Source organism: Triturus cristatus, chromosome 5_1 (assembly GCF_964204655.1).
Source record: "Triturus cristatus chromosome 5_1, aTriCri1.1, whole genome shotgun sequence".
In the NCBI taxonomy this organism is placed as follows: domain Eukaryota; kingdom Metazoa; phylum Chordata; class Amphibia; order Caudata; family Salamandridae; genus Triturus; species Triturus cristatus.
This window is the reverse complement of record NC_140587.1, coordinates 693,806,373-693,822,095: the sequence shown is the minus strand read 5'-3', so window position 1 is coordinate 693,822,095 and position 15,723 is coordinate 693,806,373. Positions and strand designations below refer to the sequence as shown.

The 15,723-nt window shown below is 45.7% G+C and overlaps 1 long non-coding RNA gene across 1 annotated transcript in view; it reads right to left on the bottom strand.

Moving 5' to 3' along the window:
* Positions 1 to 1,257: 1,257 nt before the first annotated feature.
* Positions 1,258 to 15,723, bottom strand: part of LOC146831374 (uncharacterized) — a 223,374-nt gene continuing 208,908 nt past the window's right edge. The window contains exons 4-6 of the long non-coding RNA XR_014961275.1: positions 9,978 to 10,067; positions 1,487 to 1,553; positions 1,258 to 1,394 (exon numbers count right to left, since the gene is read on the bottom strand). This is a non-coding gene — a long non-coding RNA (uncharacterized LOC146831374). The remainder of the gene's footprint in view (positions 1,395 to 1,486; positions 1,554 to 9,977; positions 10,068 to 15,723) is intronic.

Sequence of the window (15,723 nt, the reverse complement as noted above, 5' to 3'; positions counted from 1 at the left end):
CATTAGTGGAAGTGCAGCTTGGCGTGCAAACTCGTGTTTGTGTCTGAATTGGGATTACAGGCCCATTTATGATGTGGGTCTACATAGGTCCGAGCATTACCATCTCATCCTCTTTCTCAATTACTTTATGACACTATACCAACCGGAAAGCTCATAAGAAGGATCCTGTACTGGACATAATAAAGGGGGTGACTCAGTGTAGAGTCACAGTTCAAATTGTGGATTACAGACGTGAAAACCTTGTACAAGTTAATTAGCAACATGATCAAGGGTAAAATAGCTCCCCTCAATTCACAGAATGTCCATTACTGATCAGTCAGTCAGACATTAATCTTTATTCAATTATTAAAAATAATCATTATAGAGCAAATATCATAAAAACACAGAATAAAACATCAAATAAATTGTATATATCGGGAAATATTCACAAAATTACACCTATTTAATGCATTTTTTTAAAAGGCCACTAAAGAAGAGCACACAACATGATCAGAAAAGAGACAAAGTTTATAAAATGGGGGCCTACATTGCGGAAATCCTAGAGCTTTTAAAACAGGTAATAAAAATCTACCCCTAAAGCATTAATAATACTTACAGAAAAGAGTAAATTGATGCCCCAAATATTATAATCGGTAGGCACTTAAGTATATATACCTCTAATAAGGGCAAGATTGATATTGTTACAGACCCTAGTCGCCAGCCACGGAGGTATTAAAACTCGAGTTTAAAACAGCATTTCCCTGGTGGCTGTGGTGATGCAATGGGAGTCCGACAGTCAAAGTCCTAATAGGGCGGTAGGGCTAGACCGCCACCGCCCCATCCCGCCCGGCGAGTCTAGCAGTCCTTGGACCACCAGAGTCATAATTAGGGCCATAGTGTGTTTTGTATATGTTGACTTCCAAATCTAAGTTATTCATGTATATAACAAAGGCATCAATAAGACATCGTAGGCCATTGGGCATTTGCAAAAGCAAAACCGTGTTGTCTGCATATAACAGAGCCAGCACATGATTGGCATTTACTTTTGGGAGATCATTTGTTTGAGAAAACAAAATAGGGTACAGCCCATTGATTTATAAAATAAATAAAATAGGGGCTAAAACACATCCCCGATGGACACCCCTAAGAAGATTAAACAATTCAGTACACTCCCCTCCATACCATGCCTAACTGATGCGCCCTCTATCAAGGCTCCCCTTGTTGTTTCCACGGGAACAAGAGACAGGAGACTGAAGAGTAGTTCCCAACTTCCCTCTACCACCAATCCGTCCAACAGTGTCAAAGCAGAAGCAGTGTGCAGGGGGAAGAGGGGTGACAAGGGGAGGAAAAAGCCGAAGAAAGGTCCCTCTGCGTGGCTTGGCATCAAGGTAACATAACTGGAGACTTCTGTGATCCTGTAAACAAAAGCTTTGTCAATACACTACTTCTGCTAAGATCGTAAGACAAAATAACAAAACCGTCACCAACATCAATACAAAGCATCTACCTGATTTGTTCCCGTCTTCCACTTGTGTCCACTAAAGCGTGTCACAGGAATCAATAATCCATTCTGCCTGGACAAACATAAAACAGAGAGAAAGAATCACCAGGGTAGCTTACTATTCTTGTGTGAAATTGCTTGTATTGATTGGTGCTTACCAGTGAGTTAACCAAGAAAAGCAAGAGTGTAGCCCAAAAAGAAATATAACAAGGGCTGACTCTCCATGCAGCCCCAAAGGGGTGAACAAAACATGCAAAAAATGCGGGCCACAAATAAACGTGTCTCCTTTATACTCAGGAGAGAATAATGCTGCCTGCTGTAGAGAATTGCCACCAAGGAGGGAAGTGTGCAAAGAAACTCCTTACATCAGGAGTATAATAGGACTGAAGACCGTTTGTTGGGCCAGGAAAGCTCTGATGTCACGTATACCCTTAGTGCCAGGAGCCCGTGAACCAGACTCACTGTAGTTTTAACACATTGACTATAGCCAATCACAGATAAATGCAGATGCCCAAGGTGTGCCACAAGAACCCTTTATACAAGTGTATACAGTCACTATATCAAGCAACTATCATTCAGCCCAGGGCAAGCGCGTTACCGCCTTTGATATGTGGGGATGCGGGGAGATGGGTGCGGCCCATCGAGAGACAGCTGAACTAAGGAAAGATGTAAAGTGGCAGCCCCACCGAGTCCTGCTGAGCCAAGGAGTCGGGGCAGAGGAGTGGCCCTCACTGAGAAGGTAGAGCTGCAGCATCCGGGAGGTGAGGAGAACCCGAAGCGAAGAGACGGGGAACTGGGCGTGAGTGAGCAGTGACCCGGAAGTGACGCAAAGGCCCCAGACGGGAAGGAAAACTCTCAGGACTAGAACGTGAAACATTCTTTCCTTCCACAAGGGGAGTTTTATGTGGGCGGAGCTCCGCCCCTGCTGCCGACTGTAGCAGGAACGGAGCATTCATGACACCCTCATGCAGTGCTTGTGAAAATTCAACTATCGGGTGGGGCAAACCTAATTTAGATAAAACATCTCAAAGTTTAAAACAGTTTATCCAGTTAAACGCACAGCTAAGATCCATAACACCAAGATACAATAAGCCCTTTTAACATTTGTATATTTCTCTATCAAAAGGTGTAGATTTAAACACTGCTCTTTCTTTCCAAAGCCTTCACAGAACCCATATTGCACAAAACTGAGGATGTTATTATCTTGGGTTCAACTCTCGATTCTGTCTAAAATGATGCACTCCACTATCTTGACCAGTCCAGCAAAAACATCGGCCTACAGCAGGGATTTTCTGAGTGGTAGCAATCATCTCTCCCAAGTTATCCCCATAGGAATAGATCGACCTAAAAGTGATCCAGCCAACATTCTGGGGTGATATTAGGTCCTAGTCCTCTGTGGTTACATTACTTAAATTTGATTTATTGACAATATACCCAAATTTCCCAGTGTCCTTTGCTTTGCATGACTGCACAAGATTCTCCCACATTTCCACCCTGATCCTCGATTCCTCGCTTTCTGATTCCTAATGGTTTGCTTAAATTCCAGCCCGGCAGCTGCAACCATTTCCTTATTCCTGGGGTTACCACTAAGTGCAAGGTGTAACCTTTTGTTAGCAGCTCTGCATGAGCTGTCAAAACAACCTGGATAGGGACTCTTTACAGGTCTTCAGCTGCCGTTAATCAGATTCCTAACAGAGTTATTCAGTTTCCCAAAAGCGAACAACATTTTCTGTGGGGGGTAGTTATCTTCCAAAAGACAGACCACAATTATACCGCAATTAGCTTTCACCAGTGCAATGAACACAGACGGGATATGGGCTTTTCTTCAACTAACCCTGAGTCCTTTATCTTTAACTCCCAAGTCTGTTGGCCTTAGGTCTGCAGTCCGGTACATCAAGTGCCAGTTCTAATGGGTTATGATCACTATGCGCATGATCCTCAACCCCCCGTGGAAACAAGCTGGCTCAACTCCTTTGTAACAATAATATAGTCAACTATGGTGACGTGTCCTCAGCACACAGAAGTGGGTATCTGCATCCGTAAATCCCCAACCTCTTCAGCTTTGTTCAACAGAACAAAATTTAAAAGAGCCTCTAAAAGTTTCACCCCTCTACAGTCAGCTGCCGGAACCCACCAATTCTAACTCCCCACTGCAAAAGGGTCTTGTAAGGTGGAATTGGTGCCTACTTTAGCATTGAAAGTCCCACCTACCATTGTATGGAAGACAATAGACATGTTGACTAATCTGCGTTTTAAAATTATCAACACAGAAAATAGGTCATCAATCTGGTAGCCTCACAGACAGGATTAACAAAATGTATAACAAAAAAGTTCAACTTACTGGGGAGAATAAAGCGTACAATAAAAAAATAAAATCCCTTTGTGCTTACAAGCAACTTGAACAGCCTTGGACACCTTTACGATATGAACCAAAACCACCAGGCCTCCCCTTGCCCTATATCCCAGAACAGCAATAGCAAGAATAGAAAAACTCTCACAACCATCCCATGTTATATTTACAAACCACCAGGCTTTTTGGGACAACACTATATCAGAGTTTGAGATATAACCAACCCAATCCTCATCCCCATGCCTAGACTGATAACTAGCCACATTCCAACACACAACATGGAGTGAGGACTCTTCCCTGATAATATTGTCTGAAGGCAGGGAATTTACAACACCAGTACCTAAGGTGGTAGGAGACCCCCAATCCACAGGCAGTGGTCAATCAGTATCTTCAAATCCTGAGAGGACAATTAAACTATTGCTGGTCATAAGAGGAAAACAACCATCAACCGCACTTGTATTAAACCTTAAACTCTGCAGGTGAGGCTCCACCTTGGGCTGTAGACGTTCATTTTAAAAAGAAAACAACGATTCCCAGTTAATGTCATTAGACATGCATATTTGTTGATTTTTGGAAAAAATCAGATGACCTGCTAACCCTGGGTAATGACAATTAATGACAATGCAATCCCCTTCAGCTGCTTTACAGAGGGGCAGATCCATCCAGTCCTTCTGATAAATACGATATTCTTGTATTCCAGTGAATGAAAGCCAGAACACTGGCTTAACCAGAAACAAACTTAGGGCCTGATTATGAGTTTGGATCAGTTGCGTCGGCTCCCTGCCGGCACAGCTGCGCTAAACCCAGTGCAAGGACCTCCAGCTGTATTACGAGGTGAACTAATTTTACACAAGTTCAACTCATATTACGGCCGGCGGTCCTTTGCCTTTCCCATGCGGTGCCGGGAAAACAGGCACCACATTGGGAATGGCAAAAAAGTTCAAGGACAGCATGAACGTGGATATCCATGCCGTGCTGGAACTTTGTGGGAAAACAGACAGGGGGCACATTTTGTGCCCCCCTGAATGTATCCCCATGGTGGAGTGGGCCATGGGGGCCCTGTAGGACCCCATTCTTTCCTCCACCACCAACCAGCCTTTTCATGGCTGGGCTCCTGCTATGAAATGCTGGCAGTGGACAAACTCGTAATATGCTGAGCAGGACTGCCCCATTCCCCACTCAGCATATTGCATTGTGGCCACCGATACGACTTTGAAAGTCATAATATGGGGGACGGTGGACCACCACTGCAAGTCTGGCAGTTTTGCAACCATCAGACTTGTAATCAGGCCATTTGTTCTTAAGTTGGGTGGTAGATTCCTTGGTTGATGGTGACAGGGGAAGCACATTTTTCAATTCAACAACATAAGGGCAATAGACTGGAGAAAGATTTAAATGCAACTGATTCCCTCAAGTGACCCCATACCTAACCCTTCTTTCACTACACCATCCCCTGGGTCATCTATATTCTCCCTTGATTAGCTCTTCTAGCTTGAGATGTCATTGTGTCATTATAGGTACACTTTCGGTTCTCAGGGGGTGCAGCATTAGCAGGGCCAGTGGGTGAGATCTTCGTTGCCCTTATCTGAGTGGTCACCTGGACAGTAGCATAACTATGTATGTCATTTACACGTGCAGGCACCACAGAACTTGATAACTCAGCCTCTGTTTTATGCATTCTAAAAAGGTCTACGACAATTGATTCCAAAAGATTTAAGCTTCCCCATCAGGGGAGCCGTACTGACTTCAATACTTGCTTTAAACTGCTCCAGGAGGTGAACTGAAGTAGATTTGATGTGCCATTAGAAATTAACCCAGGGGCCTCATGGGAAACTTGGGCCGGGGGTCATTATTTGGGCATTTTTCTCCATTCTTGTTCACATTATAAACCCGTTTAGAATGTTGTTTCCTCTTTGTTTGGGGTCTTCCATCACTCACAGGAGAAACAACCGGGCCGTTTAGCATGGGTGGCTCATCCATTGAGGTAGAGGAGCTTTGCCCCACTTAAATGCCCACCAAAGCCTCAGAGATGAAAATAAAAAGTTTCATCATTCCATCCTGAACTGAGTGTCAGGACGGGGCGGGGCCTGCTTTGTGGCAGCAGGAAGGAGTTGGGGAAAGAGGGCTGACTATTCACTGTTTAGAGAGCGCATTTTTCTTTGGCCGGCCGTCTTGCAACGGCCAGCCAGACATGCGCACTTTAAACCACTCAACCCAGCTGTCTTAAGACAGCTGGGCTGAGAGAAAGTGCAAGCCTCCAGTGCCCTTGGGAGCGCAAAGAGAGTCTGCTCGCTCCAATTAGGGTGCTGCTTTCATGCTGGTTACCAGCATGTGAGCAGTGCCAGGATTGGTCAAGTGAGTTTGCTGAGGCCCACACTGCAGTCTCAGCAGAAGAGGTCTGGAGTGAGGGGTACGTTGTGTGATCTGGAGTCTGTGTTCTAATTTTAATTGTATTTTTATTTTTTTGGCGCACGTGCTGCCACCCATATGCACCCCCCCCCCCCCTTTCCATAGAAACCCGTTGCCACTGCAGTTTAGACCAGGCCTCACTGGCAGACAGCCCTGGCTCTCCAAATGAAACCCGGGACCACCCCCAAGATTCAGGTTCTCCTCACGCAACTTACTGGTTTGAGTAGGTAAAAAAGGGGATGCCTGACATTCACAGAGCTCAAGGGATAGCTGCCGTTCCGCATTGTTTATCTCCTTGGAAACTACCTCCACTGCTCCGGCCAAAAAGGAGTCCAAAGTGGTGCTGTGGTCCTATTGTGAGAAGCAGTGAGATCCTTGACCCCCGGTGTCTTTCTCATTCTCATTCTTAAAAAGGCAATGGCCTACTTGAGTTAATGTGCCAGGTCTGTTAGAACTGTCTGTTAGAAAAGGGGTTACCCTCACAAGGTCAGCCAAAACAAAATCAGTCTTGGTGGAAAAAGCAAATTGGTGGTACCACTCACCAAAATAAATCACAGCCTCCTGAGCTTGACTGCTTGCAGTCCTATACAGCAGCAGCCGCAGTGCAGCAGAGTGTCAAGCGCCCCCGAGGGAGTCTCATTGCTTAAGAGCGACTTTGTAATACATAGCCCCTACTCCCCCTGAGCCCGACGGCTTCTGGGGCTTGCAGTCCCACAGAGCAGCAGAAGCAATGCAGCAGAGCAGCGCCTCCTTTATAATGTGCTACATAAGTAGAGTGCAACCTTATCTGAGACTTAACCTACATGGACAGTGGAGGCAATAGAGGTAGAAAAATAGCTCTGCACCCTGTTGAACTAATGTTTTGTTCACTGTACACATGGCTAGACAAATACTAGAAGTAGCATAGCTCTACCAGGTGGGTTTCCATTGTTGATTATGTGCGCAGTTTCAGCTTTCCTTAATACTATTATTGCACTGTGTGGTCTGCGTAGTGTTGTAGTATAAATCATTACAGCAAGATTGACCACCCGACATAGAGGCAAATTTTGGACAGAACTGTAAAAAAGTCAGGACACAGGGTCAAAATTCAGGAAAGAAATTCAGGACAAAGGGTCAAAATTTAGGACAAAAATGTAGGACAAGAGTTTGATTTAAGGACACATCCAAGGAGAGGCCAACCCTCCTACTTTATCAGTGCATTTGTTTACTATTTTCTGCATAGCACTATTTATTCACTACAGGCTTCATGTTATTGCCTCTAGGTATGCTACATTCAGGTAGCACATTATGTCCTTGTTCAATCTGAAATTAATGCCCTGAGAACCAGATTTACCCAAACTTTCTTGGAGAGAAAACAACAGCAAATTTTAATTATGTTTCTAAACATTTTAAAACTTATGGCCAACCATTTGGGAAATATTAAGGTAAGTAACTGTATGCTAGCTTAAACAAGTTGAACAAAAACATCTGGCTTACCCCAACATCCAGTCAATGTAAAACGTAAAAAAAATAATAATTATAACAGATGGTGTGGGCGACAGGCTCACATTTAATGTCAGGATGTGAGGTACCCAAAATGTGTCTGTAGCACAAGACTGTGCTTCTGGCACTCTACATTTTGCTCAGAACTGAGAGCACAGAATGGCAGAAAAATAGAATTAAAGAGCAGGTGGAAATTGAGATCAGATGGGAGATCCACAACAATTGATTCAAAGGTTTGTTGCAAAGAACCAGACAAATTAGGAAGAGAAGACCAAGGTGGGGCAATTATATATTTGACAAGATGGGTTCACCTTGAGTATTGAAAAGTATTGTGCACCTGGAGATTTGTCTCAGAAGGGAGGAGAGAAACAAAAGAGTCACTGTCAAATGGGTGAACATGCAGCACCCACCCATCCCTGTAAACTCTGCTGATACCATGATCCGCTGTTCATGCTTGTGAATGGTAAACTGAGGCCTGGCCTCTTCGATCGTTGTGCTGGACAATTGCCCACTCAGTCCATGTATTAAAATGATTCTGCAGTCAAACCAAGGCCGCACCAGTGACCTGGTTCATCTCTAAGTGCCAAAGTACATGCAGAATCTTCAAAATATTTGCAATGTAAATTACAAAAGCAAAATGTAAGAATATGATGAAGATTGTATAATGTAAGGAGCATTTTTTAAACCATGTTGTAGTGTTTTCCTATTTATATGCAATTAGACACTAGATTGAACTGTAAATCAATCTGCAGGATGGAAATCTGGACAGAGCGGCACTGTCGTTCTGAGCCCAGTTTGCTTTTTGATCTTCTCTTCTACTTTCAGTAATGGGCCACGTAGCACTAGTGTAGATGTTGTTGCTTCCCCGGTTATTATATTCTTTTGCAAACCTTCACCTCCTCATGCCTCAAACCTTCTTCAGATCCTTCAACACATCCCACGTCTGATTTGGGTGAGGGGCGAAGCCGGGTAGCTCTTTTCACTCTAAAGCCACCTATTACAATGGGTGGATTAGCCCGGCTGGACTTAAAATGACTTTATTTACCTGCACAGCCCCAATGGGTGTTTCTCTCGCTGTCTGTATGCCCCCTGCATAAGACGGGGCTTACCCATAAAGACTTTGAGGAGGGATTACCTCACTACTCATTGTTTCTACCAATACCACCCAAGGTTATTTCACCTGTCTTTCTCTTACCCTTCTAGAACCTGTAAACTCACTAACATGAAGAAACACTACACTCCTGCCATCCCCTTGCTAGGTCTCCCCACTCACACAGGATGGTTGTGCTAAGGGAAAGCTTATCAGGGGCATGTTGAAGGCTACTAAAAATTGGGGTATTTGTTGACGGCGGGCTACTAGATTTCCAAACCCTTATGGCAGACTAGAATCTTTACCCAGGTCGATTCCTTTATTACAAACACCTTAAACAATCAGTTAATGCCCTATTTTCTGTCCACCACATGGCACAACCCCACATGAAGTTTACCAGATGCTCTACACCATAGGACTGGCGGTAAACTGATAAGATGGGAGAACAGAGATTTTCTGCAACATGGGGACTACTATAGGGTTTCTCTCTGACTAGCTGGGAGAATGATAGGGCCGAACCTCTCCATGATGTGGACTGGGCTAAAATATTGAAATATCCCATGACAGCTGTTTCAAGTAAATTCAATTTAATATTCTGAACTGAGCCTACTTTACACCGGCCCGCATTAACAAACTATACCTGAGAGCAGCAGCTGCATGTCCTAGTTGTATGCAATTAGAAGCTGATCTGTTTCATATGCTTTCATCTTGCCCACGCTCCTTTCATATTGGCAAAGAGTTCTTGAGGTGCTGTAAACCACGATGAGCCATGTACTAACAAATTCCCCATAAGTGATCCTATTGGGCATATTCCCCCACCCTAAGTGCGAGAAACCGTCCATCAAGTTCCTCCACCTGGCTCTTCTTCTAGCAAATCCCAATATTACACTGCTCTAGGAGGTTTCACTTCATTTGTTTATTGCAAGTTGGACCAGGGTCTCGCTTTCTTGGTTGCGATCTGTGAGCACCCTGTTACGCAGGGAGGAATGATCCGGTCTGATAAAATTTTATATTGCACAGGCATGGGATATATTGGTGGCGGGCTTTTCTCACATAATCTACCCCTCCACAACACATGCACTCTTGGTTTTTATATAGTAGTTGTTCTTGCCACATCCAAGCAAATACTCAAGGCAATGGTTTAAGGGCACTTATCTTCAACATACTGTGATGATATCCCCTATGGAACTCTTTCTTTTAAGCACTCCAGCCTTCATTGTTCTGCTTCCATACGCTGATAGGTAAAGCAGCTGCACCTGGGCATCAGGAGTGGAGAGGCACAGTTATTATGGGTCAGTTTGTTACACAGAAAAGTTTAACAAATGTATACTAATTCTTCATAACTAGCCCAACACTGGTCTTCTGTACTTGTATGATGAAATCTATTGCCACATATCTGGCTACTAACATGCTATGTAACCTCTTTTGGCATGCAACAAAAAAATATTTTTAAAAACATATGGCAGTGTTTCAGTTTAGTGCATTACATCACAACACTGCATTGTCATTTTTTTTAAGTGAAAGCTTCTAAACATGAACTTTAAAACATTAATTAACCCTGCTCCTCTTAACTACAAAAGGAGTGAACAAAGTGTACCAATTGTCTGGTGTCCTTTACATCATGTCCAATATTATTTTTATGGATGGTGGAACATTCCAGGCTAATAAAACCAACAAGTGAGTTCTTTGTACAAAGTCCATCTTAAACTCAGTTACTTGAAAGTGCTCTCAAATGTCATTATCAAGTAAATTAGACACATGAAGTAAATTGATTTGACTAAGATCACACAATTTAGACATGAAGGAAAAGTGGGATTTTAACACAGGTTCCTGGTTACACATAGTGCATTTAAACCATTGATTAGATTAATTTAGTTTTCTCACACTACTTTAGAACCAGATGACAGTGTTTTTGTACAACTCAGTAAGATGAATAGTCTTCTGTATTAAATAAAAACAGATCACAGGCTAATCTGACACAATATCTAAAAAAAGGTCCCTAATGAAGGAAAGGGAATGCAGACACCATATGCTAATATCACAGTCTTTTTAGACATTATGGGCCTCATGTAGGTAGCGAAATACCGGTCGGTAACGGCCGATTTTCGGTAAATATGCCGTTACCGACCGGTATTCAGACAAGTGAGATGTAGGAGTCCAAAAACCACTTTTCGGTAAATATGAGGCGGTAAATACCGATTCATAGTTACCGAATTCTAAAATACCGATTCATATTTACCGAATACACATTTAACGAATCGGTAAATATGAAGTGGTAAATATGAAGTGGTAAAAATTTAAAATGACATGTAGGAGCAGTCGGTAATTAAGAAATCCAGGAAAATCGGTAAATAAGAGTCGGTAATTAACACGGATGGAAAGCAGGTGGTAACCATCAACAATGCACATAAGCAATCCCAAAATGCAACAGCGTGGACAACATGGCCGCCATGTACGTCATTGCAAGGCGCCTACGTCTACAGGCAGCAGGACTGAGGGTGTGGCGACGGGAGGAACAAATCTACAGACAGCGCATCACACTATTCCAGCTGACTGATGCAGAGATACATGAGAGGTACAGGCTACACCCCGAAACCATCATGGACCTGATAAGGGACCTGCACCCACTCCTGGACCAGCCAACAAGAAGGGCGCACGCCATACCACCACATGTGCAGGTGCTCTGCAGCCTACATCTACTGGCAACCGGCAGTTATCAGGTGGTGACAGCTGCGGTGGGTGGTGTATCCCAGAGTTGCCTGTCCCGTTTCTTCAGGAAGTTCCTGGATGCCATGATGCAGAGAATGCACCACTACATAAGCTTCCCAAACACACAGGCTGCACTGCAGAAAACAAAAACAGACTTTTATCACATGGCACAGTTCCCCCATGTCATCGGCTGTATTGATGGTACACACATCCCAATCTGTCCACCAGCTGATACAGAGCACATCTACAGGAACAGGAAGTCCACCCACTCCATCAATGTGCAGGTGATCTGTGATGCAGGGAACATCATCACAGATATTGTTGCAAAGTTTCCTGGGAGCACCCACGACTCTTACATCTTCCAGAATAGTGGGATCTACACACGACTGAGTGCCGGAGAATTCCGAGAGGGATACCTGCTGGGTAAGTAACAGTGACGCCCCTTGAAACATGCAAATCAGAGTGTATAGAGGCATGTACCTGATGGCTCCCTTTTACTCATCCAGGCGACAGTGCATATGCATGCCGTTCATTCATCCTCACTCCCTACCTACACCCAGCAACCCAGAGTGAGAGACGATACAACGTGGCCCACAAAACAACACGCAATGTGGTGGAGCGCACGTTTGGACTACTGAAGAGCAGGTTCCGCTGCCTCCACAAGAGCGGAGGCGCACGCCAGTACAAACCCATCACCTGCTGCAAGATAATTGCCACTTGTGCAATGCTGCACAACCTTGCCACGAAAAAAGGTACAGATGTGGAACTAACATATTTTGAGGACAACGAGGATGAGTCAGGCCAGCCAGAGGGCAGCGCAGCTAGAGTGCCAACTGCAATCGATGGGAGAGAGAGACGGGCAGAGATCACATGCAACTATTTCTGAGTAAGTGAGGGGACACAGCGAGTTGTGAGAAGTCATGACGTAGTTTAATGTGGCACCACACCATGAACACATGAACAGGCCAATCTGGCAATATGCCATCTATACAATGAGTATGTCCAGGGTTACGTCACCCAATGGCAAGTGGATAAGCAGGGCCACATCAATGTTTGCGCATACGCGCTGCAGTGGTGGATTGCACGGCCTGTGCATCCTCACTAGAGCCAACCCCAAGCCGCCTGCTGCTCCTGCGTGCTTCGGGGACGGGGGGTGTGATGCTGCTGCTGGTGTCGATGCTCTCCGCAGCATCCCCTGCAGCAGTTGTCGACGCCTGACTAGTCAATAGCACCCCTAGTGCACTTGTCACCTGCACCATCCCCCGAGACAGGTCGCTGCAGCACTGTGTTAGGCCCTCCTGCATCGTCACAGAGCGCCGGCAAAGTAGGGAAGTCGCAGTTGCCAGACGGTTGAGTGCCCTGCTGGTAGTGTCCCTTCTCTGGCGTTCCCGGCGCCGTGCTTCGATGTCAGCATCTAATTTGCTGCACAACTGCTGGATTGACTGGGACATGTCCCGAATGCCCGCAGCCATGCCGCCAATGTTTGTGTCCATGTTGACTAAGCTTGTCTTCATCACCCGCATGTGCCTCTGGACTGACATAACTGCCTTTGATTGCAGGCGCTGTTGCTTCAACATTTGGCCCTCGAGCCCCAAGAAGACACCATGGCCGTCAGTGGGTGCTGGTGGACTCTGGACACGCGACCTGCGGCGCCCTCTTGCTCCCGTCTGTGCTGCCTGTGAGGTGTGGGGCACAGTGGGATGGCTCCCTTCCTGGGGCCCGGTGCGGTCTTCTGGGCCCATGCTGTCGTCTGACGAGGTGTCTAAGGCTCGTAGCCTGGCTGCTGGACGCCTCCTCATTCTCACACCTGCAAGCGGAGATGTGGCCGGTGAATCGAACATGAGTGGCGATGCTGGCTCTGGTGGTGGTGATGCTGGCTCTCGGTGAGGTGATGCTGGCTCTGTGTGCGGCGAGGCTGGCTGCGTAGGTGGTGCGGCTGCAAGTGGGCCTGCTCCCTGGTCAGAACTCGTGCTGGCTAGAGGTGATTTTTGTGGCCGGTGTGCCGTCTCCCCTGCAGCATGCCCTGTACTGCATGATGTCACATCTGTGGACAGAAAAACAACATTGGCTCAGTGTCCCCGAAGGGCTGCATTGCAAGCGTCACAATAAATCATTTCACATTCCAATCTGTCCTCTGTCTCCTTGTGCCTCGAGTGCGTGACATGCCTTGTTGCCCTGTAACATTTACGTCATGGTTAGTGTTGCCCTGACTACATCTCCCGGAATGCATTGCCTGTCTGCACTGACACGTGTGTACTGCAGTGTGATTCTCGTTTCACTATGGGGGATGTGGGATAGGGGTAGGGGAGGCTACATTGCTGTGCTTTCGTCTTACCTTGGTGTGTTGCGGCTCTGGCAGAGCTGTCGGCGTCCCCAAGACCCACGACGCTCTCTTGCTCGAGTGTGGCCGCCACCAGCTCCTCCAGTTCGGTGAGGGCAGGTGCCCTGTTGGTTCCACCTCCGGTCTGGCTGGCCTCCTTCTGGATGTCGCCCATCTTCCTCTTGGTCACAATCCTCAGGTCATACCAGCGCTTTTTGAGGACCTCAATGTCCCTGTGGGTCACTCCCACAGCATTGACCTGCGCCTGGATGGCCAGCCATATGTTGCGCTTTTCGGCCTCAGGCACTTGCAGGGATTGCCTCCCAAACAGCTTCTGGTGCTGCTTCACCACCTCCTCCACCAGCACCTGGAGTTCCTTGGGGCTGAATTTGAGCTTCCTCCTCCTTTCCCCTCCGTCTTTCTGTGTTCTCTGGCTGGACATGCTGTTCGTTTCCCGCTCGCACATGCAACTGCTCCCTGCCTCTCCTCTGCACTCCAAGCCTCTCCAGGGTCGGCTAATTATGTACACCTGCCTGGGTGTGGCCACTTCGGCTAATTGTGTACACCTGCCTGGGTGTGGGCAGTTCCTGGTTGGGTGGGCTGTCGTTGCACAGGATTAGCTGTTTCGTCAAGTCATGTGATGTTATTTACCGAATCCGTACGTACCGATTCGGTATTTTCCGATTCGGTTGATAGCACCTCGGTATTTTCCGATTCGGTGGATACCACCTCGGTATTTACCGATTCGGTGGATACCACCTCGGTATTTACCGATTCGGTGAATTCCGATTCGTATTTACCGACTGTTACCGAATCGGTAACTGTTACCGAATTTTTACCTACATATAACTTACCGGTTCTAATTTACCGATTCGGTACGGCTCGGTATTTAAGAACCGGTAAAATTTATTTACCTACATGAGGCCCTACATCTCTATTCTTAAGGTGAGCGAGCTACTGAAAGCTTGAGTCAAGCTTGAACCCAAAGCCTGGCTTTGCCTCAGCTCCAGGTCCTGTTGGAACCTCAGTCCCATAAAGAGCCGAGCTTTCATGCGGCTTCTGCATGCCTCCATCCCTCTACTCATGATGTAGCATTAGGGACAGGGCTGCTGACTTTGAACCCAGGGAACCAGGTTCGAGTCTCTGCAACGGCTCAACATCCTTTGATTCTGGGTAAACCATGTAACCTCCCAATGACTATAAACAACGATTTTGACCTTGGGCAATGTAAGTGGTGCTTATGTAAAGAGCTTTAATACCTTTTCACGCTTTATGAAAACTTCAGAAAATGTAAAAAGAAATAAAACAAAGCCCTTAACATAAGGAAAGACAAATACCCATCTCCTGGCTGATTTGTACAAAGTTTAACTAGAAAACAACATTTCCACCAAAACATGGACCCAATGAGCCACCCATCAGCCAATACATTCCTATGGAGCTATAGGCGAATAAGAAACCATCCTTTCTCCAATGAAGATCAACTTGGCTCACTAATTTTCATATTGATTCTAATAAAGAGAGCCCCCTTTACACTGCTGATATGGAAATTGCCTGAGCCAGGCAAAATTTGTCACAACAGGTGGCACTAAACTGGATGTCCTCATCTCAATCCATTCCTATATAGTTACATGCAAATCAGTAATTGTGGTTCTTTTACAGGAAAACACATTGGCTCACAAATATGTGTCTTAATTTTCAAACACACTTCAACCCCCTACAAGATCCATAAGGATTTAGCCGGTGCCAAACAAAATTTCCACCTGTGTCCACTGTGCCACCTTCAAGCCAAAGCATTCTGATGGAGTTATAGACGAATAAGTAACCATCCTTTCTCCCATGAAGATTAACTTGGCTCACCAATTTTCATACTGACCCTAATAAAG